We start from the raw sequence: 13,365 nt of genomic DNA, 5'->3' as shown, positions 1-13,365 counted from the left end.
ATGGTTTCTAAATATGACAACAAAAGTGCAAGCAACAAAATAAAAATATGTAAATTTGTTTTCATCAAAATTAAAAATTTCTGTACTTTGAAGGCCACCATCAAGTAACTGATAAGACCACAGAATGGGGAAAACATTTACAAATCATATATCTCATCAGGGACTTTTATCTGGATTATATAAAGAATTCTTACAACTCAATAATAACAAGACAAACCAATTAAAAATGGGCAAAAGATCTGAGTAGACATTTCTCCAAATAAGATTTACAGACGTCCACTAAGCACATGAAAAGATGTTCAATATCATTAGCCATTAGGAAAATACCAATCAAAACCACAATGAGATACCATTTCACACCACTAAGATGTCCATAATCAAAAAGACAGATAATATCAAGTGTTGGAGACTGTGAAGAAATTAGAACCATCAGATACTGGTGGTGTAAATGTAAAATGGATGGTTCCTCAAAACTTAAACACAGAGTTATTATATATGACCCAGAAATTCCACTCTTAGGTATGTACCCAAGAGAAATAAAAACATATGCCCACACAAAAACTTGTGCATGAATATTCGAGCAGAATTATTCATAATAGTCACAAAGGGGAACAACCCAAATGTTCATCAACTGATGAATGGATAAATAAAACAATGTATCCACAAGATGAAATTGGCAACGGTAATGAATGAAATGTTGAAACAAGCTACAGCATGGATAAACCTTGTAAACATGCTAAGTGAAAGAAGCCAAACACAAAAGACTGACATGTTGTGCTGTCTTCTTATATGAAATGTCCAAAATCTATTTTTAGAGGCATAAATCAAATTAGTATTGACTAGAGCTGGCAAATTTGTGAAGAAATGAGGAGTGACTGCTAACGGGTACTGGATTTCCTTTTGGAGTGAGTAGAGGGCTCTAAAATTGATTGTGGTAATGGTTGCACAACTCTGTGAACAGAATAAAAACCATTCAATTGTACAGTTTAAATGGGTGAATTCTTCAGCATGTGAGTTATAGCTCAAAGTTGTTAAAAAAAAATCTCTGCAGTATAACTTATAATCATCTAAAGGTCAGTTATCAGACACCCCAAAGTTATTCCTGCTTGTTTGCTATAAAGCCCAAGAACTATGATAGAATTTATTTTCCCCTCCAGTCTCCTAGAATTTCAAGCAGTGAATCTTTTAGGGTCAGTTAGAAAAAATAAAGAAACACATCTTTTATTTTTAAGTCTGGCTCATCATATCAGAAGTCAATTTAATTCAGCTGAAATCCTCTAACCTATACAGAAAAATAAGAAAAGGTTTCTCTCTCTAAGCTCAGTGATACCATCTAAAGAGATGGTAAAAATGTGTGGGTTTTCCAAATAGAAAACAAATTCCAATATTTTCCCAACTGAAAACTGTCTGGTTTTATGATCAAACAAGTAGAGCGGGAAAAAGGTTGTGGAAAAATGTACTCCATCAAGGTTTCCAAAGTTGCAAGCAGGACACTAAATGGACCTTAACATAAATAAGTCAATAAAAGTAATTGACTTATTCACTTTAATATCAAGTAGGATAATTCCAGTTTATTCACTTTGTAGATAGTAGCTTTAAAAAATTTACTTTGATATACTGTACCTTTATGGGTCACAAAAAAGAACATTTTTCTGTTATTTTACTTATAGCTCAACTAAGTCTCAGTGAAGATATACTCTATCTCATACCATGTTTTCAATGGAAGAATACAAAGAAAGGTGAAATGTTTCGCTTTTTTTTTTAAAACTATATCCGAGATTGTGGTTCATTTTATTCTGTAGCTTGGAATAAACATCACTTCTGCTTCTAAATGCATCTAGCTGCGGTCAAAGCTTTGACAATAGTTTTTTTCTCTCATTATTAGGAATTTCAAAAGGATTATGAAGAGCTTAGATGAATAAAAAGGGAAACAATCTGGCAGCTATCTGAGAAACACTCCAGCCCACCCTAAGGGCTTATTTATGTACACCAGTATTCTAGGTCAGGGTGAATATAAAATAATTTAATACATGGTACCACTCCTTGAGGAATCACAAATAATAAAAATTTTTAAAAACAGCTCCATAATTAACTGATTATGTCTAATTATTAAATTCGTAGAGATTATAAATACTTTAAGGAATTAAAGGGAATGGTATCCTACAGATAATTTTTCCACAGATGTCAAATGATATACATAAGACTATTCAATTCAGTAGTGTTTGGAAGTTTTTTAAAAACTGGAAATATTAATTAAAAGGAACTGACTAGGTAAATTACAATCAAAGCTGCTGCAGTTGATTGTATTGATAACTGAGAAATCCTAGGGAGTACCATTCAAATCATAGTCTGTGTGAATCTGTTCAGTGTCCAACATTCACAACCATATGTGGTAGATGTGATCATGGCATATTCATTCAGTGGAGTATCATTCAGCCCTAATATAAAAATGAGAAAACTTGTGTATTGATTGGGAAATATCATTAACAATTATTAATAGAAAAAAGTAAGATACAGAAGTTGGTATGCTTACATTGTGTAAAAAGGAGGAAAAATAATAAAAATTAAATTTACTTAAGTACATAAAATATTTCTAGAAGAACACACAGTGGCTGGGACACAGGAATGGGAAGGAGACTCTTCATTATATACTCTTTTGTACATTTGAATTTTGTTTTAAGTGAACATATTGCTATTACTTATTCAAAAATTAATTAAAGAATTTTTGAAGAGAAAAAGAAAAAATTAATGAAACCTGAAGTAATCCAGAAAAGTTTCCTAGAAATGGCAAGACATGAGTTAAGGTTGGAAAAACCATGATTTAGATAAAAAGGTTAAAAAGGAAATGTATTTCAGGAAGCAATATGGGGAATATAAGTGACTAGGGGGTGAAGTAAACCAAGAAATGTCTCCAAAATCAAGCTATATGTGGCAAGCAGTGGCAGATGGCATGCCAATTTACCTCTTGCTATTCTAACGTTAAGGGAACTAATAAGGCTCAAACTCCTTAACTGGTGTTTAAGGCAAAATAACAAGATCATGAATGTGATGTTTTAAATGGTTAGTTTGCTGGTGCTAGTTACGCAAGTGTGTTCAGTTGGTGAAATTTCATAAAGCTGAGCGTCTGTGATTTGTGCACTTTTCTATATGTATGTTATAGTTAATTTAAAAAGAGACATAGAGATAGAGTTTAATCTGGAAGCTAGGTATAAAATAGCTTGAAGACAGCAAAAACATAAAATGAGACATAAGAAGGCAAATTAATAAGTCACTACAGCTATACAGCTTGAGAAATGAGGATCTATAATTGACAATGTCAGTGAGAGTTAAGACCAAAGAGGCTTGACCTGGTAAATGGATTTAAAGAAAAGAGAGACAGATGATACAATGATAACTTCAAGGCTTTAATAATAAATGATGACCATATCAATAGAAATGGAAGAATGAGAATACGGAGCTACTTTAAAGAAAATACATTCATTTCAGCAGGAAATAAATGCTTAGGTAAAATACAAGGCTAAGGATACAAAGTTGAGAGTCAGCTGCTTAAAGGTGATAAAACCAATAGATTGAATGTTGACAGAAAAGCAGAGAATTACAAGGACAAAGCCCATGAGAATGTATCAATGGAGGAACTAGAAGAAGAAAAGCCAAAGGGTAGAGATTAAGTAAGCAAAAAAGAGGTTTGACAGAGTTACAGATGATGGGATATAAAAGAAGTTATTAGCAATGTCGAATGTCAGAGAGAGATGTGAAAACTGCAAAAAGTCATTATTGGAATTTTCAGGTAAAGCCAGTATAGTAAAAGAAGTACTTCAGAAGCTCCTACCACCAATAACTAATAAAAAGAACAAAAACTGTTAAGAAAAAACAAAAATTTAAACATATCATCAGCAAATAAAGGAGTAAAACTTTATGCCACAAGTTTCACAGCATAGTTTCAAAGGAAAAAAAGAGAAAATTCTGGTGCTCTAGGCAGCATGGAAATGTGCCCAACGCTACCCCTCAACTTTCAGAAGATATCCCGAGGAAGAAGAATTAACAAAATCCTGAGAATTCACACTGGATACTCCAAGATGAAAAGAAGCAGCATACACTGAACAGACCAACCTAGGGAAAAATCAAGAAAATAACTAAAGGAATATTACTCAGCCATAAAAAGAAACTAAACTGAGTTATTTGTAGTGAGGTGGGTGGACCTAGAGTCTGTCATACAGAGTGAAGTAAGTCAGAAAGAGAAAAACAAATACCGTATGCTAACATAAATATATAGAATCTAAAAAAAAAATGGTTCTGAAGAACCATAGGGAATGATAAGCTGGGAAGAAGTGAGAGACTGGCATTGACATATATACACTACCAAATGTAAAACAGATAGCTAGTGGGAAGCAGCCACAGAGCACAGGGAGATCAGCTCGGTGCTTTGTGACCACCTAGAGGGGTGGGATAGGGAAGGCGGGAGGGAGACACAACAGGGAGGGGATATGGGGATATATGTATTCGTATTGCTGATTCACTTTGTTATACAGCAGAAACTAACACAACAATGTAAAGCAATTATACCCCAATAAAGATGTTAAAAAAAAAAAAAAAAAGAAAAGAACTAAAGAAAGAAGCTTCTCTGTACCAAGACAGGACCTCAGAAAAATGCAGGGAGGGCAGCCTTGGCTTGCCATTTTCCAGGGCTCTATGACGAACTGGTGGATGAAATTAAATCCAGAAGTACAGGATGTTTAATGGAATCTCATAAGAGAGAGTAAATCTCAGGGCCCCCAACAAGGCCAAACTCAGTCCCAGCCAATACCTCCCCACCCCTCTATCGCCATGCTCATATGACAAATAAACCAAAATTAAAAGTAAAACCTAGGAATTCCCTGGTGGCGCAGTGGTTAAGAATCCGCCTGCCAATGCAGGGGACACGGGTTCGAGCCCTGGTCCAGGAAGATCTCACATGCCCTGGAGCAACTAAGCCCATGCACCACAACTACTGAGCCTGCGCTCTAGAGTCCGCGAACCACAACTATTGAGCCCGCATGCCACAACTACTGAGTCCATGCACCTAGAGCCCGTGCTCTGCAACAAGAGAAGCCGCCACAATGAGAATCCCACGCATCACAACGAAGAGTAGCCCCTGCTCGATGCAACTAGAGAAAGCCTGTGTGCAGCAATGAAGACCCAATGCAGCCAAAAATTAAAAATAAATTTAAAAAAAAAGTAAAACCGGGCTTCCCTGGTGGCGCAGTGGTTGAGAGTCCGCCTGCCGATGCAGGGGACACGGGTTCGTGCCCTGGTCTAGGAAGATCCCACATGCCGCGGAGCTGCTGGGCCCGTGAGCCATGGCTGCTGAGCTTGCGCGTCCCGCAAAAAAGAAAAAAAAAAAAAAGTAAAACCTAGCTTCTGACCCAAACAAGATGGCATAGACCATTTTTCCCAGCTCAGCCCCACAAAACACAACTATAAACACTGAAAATAGCAAAAGAGATGACCAAAGAATAACTCTGAGAGGTAGAAAAGGGAAACTCCTTTGGCCCTAGGACTGGAAGAACAGCACAGAAGCAGGGTATCTTGTACCCCCCTCATCAAACAGAAAACGGTCATCCATTTCTGACTTTTCCCAACTTCCAGTCTGGGAACAAAAGGCAGTCCGTGTAGGCTAACTCCTCCCAGGATCTGACAAGAGTCCCTCTGACTACATCAGGCAAGCCAGACACCACCAGCAAGGGAGACAGATTATGAGCCTCACCAAAAACAAACAGCCAGGGGAAGCATTCTCCTTCCCTGATAGGCCTGAGAATCCCATTTTCTGCCAAGAGAAACGGAACTAGGCAGGAAGAACCAGCAAGAGAGATCCAGCAATAGCAAGCAGCCCAGTCAGAAAGCCTCCCTGTCCCCACAGGTCCAAGGATCACCTTTCCCACCCAGAAACACCAGAGCAGGTACACAGAACTGGCAAAAGGGACCCAGCTCTAGCAAGAGGTTCAGTCCAGGAAGCTCCTTGTTCTCTGCGAGTCCAAGATTCTCCTTTCCTGACCAGAGACTGTAGGGCAGCTAGGGGGCATGGTAAAGAAATCCTATCTCACCCCTTCTCTAACCAATAGACATCTAGTACTGCTCAGCCTAAGAAAAATGTCTTCTACTCCCTCAAGCAGCACCACCACCATCAAGAATCAGTGGGAGCCCTAGTGATACCAGATAAAGCAAACCAAAATAACAGCACAAAGACTCAAAATTAAACTGTCACTGGAACCACAGCCCACAAAAATAGGCCAAGAACTGCATGTTAAATCTAACCAGAGTGACTGACTGCCTGTAAAAATAAAAGATTGAAATAGGCTATTGAAATAGAGTCTCCTAACATAATAGATAAAATATCTAGGCTTCAATTGAAAATCACCTGTCATATCAAGAACCAAGAAAAATAATCACAAGTTAAAAAAGAAAAGACAATCAACTTATGCCAACAACAAGATGAATCAGATGTTGGAATTATCAGAAAATGATTTTAAATCAGCCATCATAGAAATGCTTCAACAATCGATCACAAATTCTCTTAAAACAAATGTAAACCAACAATTACAAATTCCCTTAAAACAACTGTAAAATTAGAAAATCTAAGCAAAAAATAGAAGTTATTAAAAAACATGGAAATTATAGAACTAAAAAATATAATAACAGGAATAAAAAACTCACTAGATGAGCTCAACAGTAGACAACAAAGGATACAATCAGTGAATGTAAGAAAGAGGAATAGAATTCAACCAATCCAAACAACATTGAGAAAATATACAGAAAATAAGAAGAAGAATAAGCAAAGCCTCAGGGACCTGCAGGACAATAACAGAAGACCCAACATTTGTATCGTCTGAGTTTCAGAAGGAGAGAAGAAAGTAGGGCTGAAAGAGTATTCAAAAAAATATGTCCAACTTGGTGAATGAGAAATCAAGACAGTGTGGTATTAGTAGAGGATAGACAGTAGATGAATGGAACAGAATAAAGAACCCAGAAATAGACCCACATAAATATGCTCAACTATTTTTTGACAAAGGTCCAGAAGCAATTCAATGAAGGAAAACTAGCCTTTTCAATAAATGGTACTGGAGCAATTGGATATCTATAGGCCAAAAAAAGAAAAAAAAGAATGAACTCTGACCTAACACCTTACACAAAAATTAATTCAAAAACTTAAACATAAACGTAAAACTGCAAAACTTCTATGAAAAAAGAAACAGAAGGAAATCTTCAGGATCTAAAGCTAGGCAAAGTTCTTAGACTTGAAACAAAAAAACACAATCCAGGGCTTCCCTGGTGGCGCAGTGGTTGAGAGTTCGCCTGCCGATGCAGGGGACACGGGTTCGTGCCCCGGTCCGGGAAGATCCCACATGCCGCGGAGCGGCTGGGCCCGTGAGCCATGGCCGCTGAACCTGCGCGTCCGGAGCCTGTGCTCCGCAAAGGGAGAGCCCACAACAGTGAGAGGCCCGCGTACCGCAAAAAAAAATTAATTAATTAATTAAATTTAAAAAAAACACAATCCATACAAGGAAAAATTGATAAATTGGGCTTATCAACAGAGAACTAGTACCTAGAATTCATAAAACCTCTTAAAATTCAACATTTAAAAACAACAACAATCCAACTAGAAAATGAGCAGAAGACATGAACAGACATTTCACAGAAAAGGATATAAAAATGGCGAATGAGCACACAAAAAGATGTTCGACATAAATTAGCCTTCAGGGAAATGCAATTAAAACCACATGGAGATACCACTACATACCTATCAGAATGGCTAAAATAAAATATAATGACAAGACCAAACACTTGTAAGGATATGGAAAAAGTGCATCATTCATTTGTTGCTGGTTAGTAGACAAAAAATGGTACAGCCACTCTGGTGTCTTATAAAACTAAACATTCAACTACCATATGACCCAACAATTGCACTCTTGGACATTTATGCCATAGAAATGAAAACATATGTTCACACAAAAACCTGTACACAAATGTTCATAGCAGCTTTATTTGTAATAGCCAAAAGCTGGAATCAGCACAGGGATCCTTCAACAGGTGAATGCATACCATGGAATACTACCCACATTAAAAAGGAACAGTCTATCAATACAGACAACAACTAGCACGAATCTTCAGCAATCCTGCTGAACGAAAAAAGCCAACCCCACAAAGTTATATACTGTATGATTCCATTTATATAACATTCTTGAAGTGAAAAAATTTTGGGAAAAGGACAGATTAGGGGTAGCCAGGGTTTAGGGCCTGCAGAGTGGAAAAGGGAGGTAAGAATGGTTATAGAAGGAGGATACAAGGGATTCTAGTAGTGTTGGAACTGTTCAGTACCTTGATGGTAGTGGTGGATACATGAATCTAGACAAGTAATAAAATGTTACAGAACTTAACATACACACAACAAAGGAGTACAATTAAAATTGGAGAAATATGAATAAGATTAGTGGATTATGTCAATGTTGATATCCTGGTTGTCACAGTTTTGCAAAATGTTACCATGAGGGGAAACTAGACCAAATGTACAAGGAATTATTATTTCATACAATTGCGTATTAATCTACAATTACCTCAAAAGAAATTTCAATTTAAAAAAAAAAGTAATGCCCAGACCTCAAACTACAGGTCGGGGGAAGAACAATAACGTGGAGAGGGTGTCACAAATTTAGCTACATTCTTCCACAAGTAATAGAGCAAAAGCTGCCTATGTCAACCATAAGGAAGATGAAAAAAGAAATTACAAGGAAATTATACAATCATACTGCAGCCAAAAATTACAAAGAGAGAGATAGAGCAAGCAGGCGGGGGTACAATACAGACTGATTTGTAATATAAGTTCCAATTGGGCAAGGAATTACTCTGATCTCTTCCCCCACTATCATCTCCAGTGCTTAAAACAGTGCCTTGCATATATAGTAGACAATAAAAATCTGTTAAATGAATTAACTGGTTGAGGCTACACAGCATTATACATGCATCTCCTCATGCCCTACAATCCCTACTTAGCCCTCTTCATTCTTTAGGATACTTAGTGATTCTAGGTATTAATTCTATTATTACTTGTAACACAAGGTATCAAATTTACAACCCTAACCTATAGGTTAAAATTCAAACTCCTTTGCCTGGTAATCCAAGCTGGCCCCAGACAGCCTTCCACCCTCAAACAACAGTACCACAGTTTTCTACCTATGGTCCCTTAAATGTCTCATGATCATACCTCTGTAGCTTTGCAGATGTTGTTCCTTCAGTCTAAATGTTTTTATCCCTTGCCTGCCTGCAGAATTTTCAACAACTAAACTGTAAAGTTGTTTTCTCTGTGAAACCTTCTCTGACCATCCCCACAACCATAATTACCCAGTCCAACTTCGGTGTTCCCTTTTCTCAGATCTCAGGGATCATGTATGTACCTGTGATTAATATAACACCTCTCATAGTATATTTTAATTATTTGTTCAGGTATATTTCTCCCATCAAACTACAATATACATGAAAATAAGAATATTACAGAGTTTTCACTTTTATAACACTGGGGCTAAAATTACTATCCATATACAGTAGGTATTCAATTTATTATAAATAATTGCAAGAGAAAACCCATTTTTTAAAAGATTTGCAAATGAGATTTTAAAATAAGAATTTCTATAATTTAGTGGATACTGAGTACAAATCAGGCAGAAATAGAGTATTATACAAAACTACAGGCATGTCATTAGCAAAGATGTCTATTTTAAGATAGCATCTTTTAAAATACACATCTTTTTAAAAGGCAAAACTAATAAATAGCATCTTTCTTAAAAGGTAAAACTAGTAAAAGTCCTAAAAACATTATTGACTATTTAAATCTTTCTTATTTAATGGCATTCAGCTTGGTATTTAGGATCAAGTGAGTTATGCTGAGTTTTCAATTCACCATAAATAGTGATTAAAAACTTTAAAAGAACCATTAAAAACTGCCATATTTTCAAAAATTAGAATTTCATCCTGTATAAAATAGATCTATAAATACATACTCCTTAAACAAAAATGGACACTATTTAATACCAAAATATAAAACAGATAACTAGTTTCCTTGACAGGACAATAGAATTCCCATGGTACTTCTTATAAATATAAGGGTATAGGCAAGTATTTCTTCTAAAATGCCTCTTGTTTTTCAACTTTTGGCTCCACAATTTTTTTACATCCTGGAAACTTTTTAACATTCTCCAAATATACAGAGAAAATACTGCTTTTATATAGCATAAAGAAACTTTAATCTGTACTGAATACTTCCAAGTAAGGAAAATTTATGTTAACACAGATGATATATTGTTGTCACAAATATTTCTTTAATCATTTCATTTTTTAACATTGAAAATAAATTCAAATATACCACAAAGGTATGCTTACATAGAAAAATCAAAAAATAAGTGAATAAAAGCTGTGCCATAGAAACAGGAAATCTTTCATTCTTTCTCCAAGACAAATTTTCATAAGCTGACAAGAAATTTAATAGGAAGATGGCAGAGTAGAAGGACGTGCTCTAACTCCCTCATGTGAGAACACCGGAATCACAACTAGCTGCTGGACAATCATCAACAGGAAGACACTGGAACTCACCAAAAAAGATACTCCACATCCAAAGACAAAAGAGAAGGCACATTGAGATGGCAGGAGGGGCACAATCACAGTAAAATCAAATCAACAACTGCTGGGTGGGTGACTCACAGGCTGGAGAACCCTTATACCACAGAAGTTCACCCACTGGACAGAAGGTTCTGAGCCCCACGTCAGGCTTCCCAACCTGGGGGTCTGGCAACAGGAGGAGTAATTCCTAGAGAATCATACTTTGAAGGCTAGTGGGATTTGATTGCAGGACTTTGACAGGACTGGGGGAAACAGAGACTCCACTCTTGGAGGGCACACACAAAGCAGTGTGCACATTGGGACCCAGGGGAAGGAGCAGTGACCCCAGGGGAGACTGAACCAGACCTACCTGCTAGTGTTGGAGGGTCTCCTGCAGAGGCGGGGTGGGGGGGCTGTGGCTCACCGTGGCGACAAGGACACTGGCAGCAGAAGTTCTGGGAAGTACTCCTTGGCGTGAGCCCTCCCAGAGTCTGTCATTAGCCCCACCAAAGAGCCCAGGTACACACCAGTCTTGGGTTGCCTCAGGCTAAACAACCAACAGGGAGGGAACCCAGCCCCACCCCCATCAACAGACAAGCAGATTAAAGTTTTACTGAGCTCTGCCCACCAGAACAAGACTGAGCTCTACCCACCACAAGGCCCTCCCATCAGGAAGCTTGCACAAACCTCTTAGACAGCAGAAGAAAGAAGAACTACAATCCTGCAGCCTGTGGAACAGAAACCACATTCACATAAAGATAGACAAGATGAAAAGGCAGAAGCCTATGTACCAGATGAAGGAACAAGATAAAACCCCAGAAAAACAACTAAATGAAGTAGAGATAGGTAACCTTCCAGAAAAGGAATTCAGAATAAGGATAGTGAAGATGACCCAGGACCTCGGAAAGAGAATGGAGGCAAAGAGCAAGAAGATGCAAGAAATGTTTAACAAAGACCTAGAAGAATTAAGGAACAAACAAACAGAGATGAACCATACAATAACTGAAATGAAAACTACACTAGCAGGAATCAATAGCAGAATAACTGAGGCAGAAGAACAGATAAGTGACCTGGAAGACAGAATGGTGGAATTCACTGCTGCAGAACAGAATAAAGAAAAAAAATTAAAAGAAATGAAGACAGCCTAAGAAGCCTCTTGGACAACATTAAATGCAACAACATTCGCATTATAGGAGTCCCAGAAGGAGAAAAGAGAGAGGAAAGACCATAGAAAATATCTGAAAAGATTATGGTTGAAAACTTCCCTAACATGGGAACGGAAATAGCCACCCAAGTCCAGGAAGCACAGCGAGTCCCAGGCAGGATAAACCCAAGGAGAAACACGCCAAGACACATAGTAATCAAATTGGCAAAAATTAAAGACAAAGAAAAATTATTGAAAGCAGCAAAGGAAAAATGACAAAAAACATACAAGGGAACTCCCATAAGGTTAACAGCTGATTTCTCAGCAGAAACTCTACAAGCCAGAAGGGAGGGGCATGATATACTTAAAGTGATGAAAGGGAAGAACCTACAACCAAGATTACTCTACCCGGCAAAAATCTCATTCAGATTCGATGGAGAAATCAAAAGCTTTACAGACAAGCAAAACCTAAGAGAATTCCGCACCACCAAACCAGCTCTACGGCAAATGCTAAAAGAACTTCTCTAAGTGGGAAAAAGAAGAGAAGAAAACAACCTACAAAAACAAACCCAAAACAATTAAGAAAATGGTCATAGGAACATACATTTCAATAATTACCTTAAACGTGAATGGATTTAATGCTCCAGCCAACAGAAAGACACAGGCTTGCTGAATGGATACAAAAACAAGACCCATATATATGCTGTCTACAGGAGACCCACTTAAGACCTAGAGACACATACAGACTGAAAGTAAGGGGATGGAAAAAGATTTTCTGTGCAAATGGAAATCAAAAGAAAGCTGGAGTAGCAATACTCATATCAGATAAAATACACTTTAAAATAAAGAATGTTACAAGAGACAAGGAAGGACACTACATAATGATCAAGGGATCAATCCAAGAAGAACATATAACAATTAAAAATATATATGCACCCAACATAGGAGAACCTCAATACATGAGGCAACTGCTAACAGCTATAAAAGAGGAAATCGACAGTAACAAAATCATAGTGGAGGACTTTAACACCTCACTTACACCGATAGATAGATCATCCAAAATGAAAATAAATAAGGAAACAGAAGCTTTAAACGACACAATAGACCAGATAGATTTAACTGATATTTATAGGACATTCCATCCAAAAACAGCAGATTACACTTTCTTCTCAAGTGCGCATGGGACATTCTCCAGGATAGATCACATATTGAGTCAGAAATCGAACCTCAGTAAATTTAAGAAAACTGAAATAATATCAAGCATCTTTTCTGACCACAACGCTAAGAGATTAGAAATGAATTACACGGAAAAAAACGTAAAAAACACAGACACATGGAGGCTAAACAATACGTTACTAAGTAAACAAGAGATCATTGAAGATATCAAAGAGGAAATCAAAAACTACCTAGAGACAAATGACAAGGAAAACACGACGATCCCAAACCTATGGGATGCAGCAAAAGCAGTTCTAAGAGGGAAGTTTGCAGCTATACAAGCCTACCTCAAGAAACAAGAAAAATCTCAAATAATCAACCTAACCTTACACCTAAAGCAACTAGAGAAAGAAGAACAAACAAAACCCAAAGTTAGCAGAAGG

General features: G+C 37.3%; 1 protein-coding gene across 10 annotated transcripts in view; it reads right to left on the bottom strand.

Moving 5' to 3' along the window:
- Positions 1–13,365, bottom strand: part of FER (FER tyrosine kinase) — a 466,879-nt gene that overhangs the window by 425,335 nt on the left and 28,179 nt on the right. The window contains exon 1 of one of the 10 annotated variants that reach the window (XM_033853079.2): positions 10,994–11,115. The exons of the other annotated variants lie outside the window; for them this stretch is intronic. The gene's annotated coding sequence lies outside the window, so the exon portion shown is untranslated. Of the gene's footprint in view, positions 1–10,993; positions 11,116–13,365 lie in introns of those variants that run through there. 10 annotated transcript variants of the gene reach the window in all.

Source organism: Tursiops truncatus, chromosome 3 (genome assembly GCF_011762595.2).
Source record: "Tursiops truncatus isolate mTurTru1 chromosome 3, mTurTru1.mat.Y, whole genome shotgun sequence".
Classification (NCBI taxonomy): Eukaryota; Metazoa; Chordata; class Mammalia; order Artiodactyla; family Delphinidae; genus Tursiops; species Tursiops truncatus.
Note: the sequence above shows the minus strand (reverse complement) of the source record. Positions and strands in the feature narration are given on the sequence as shown.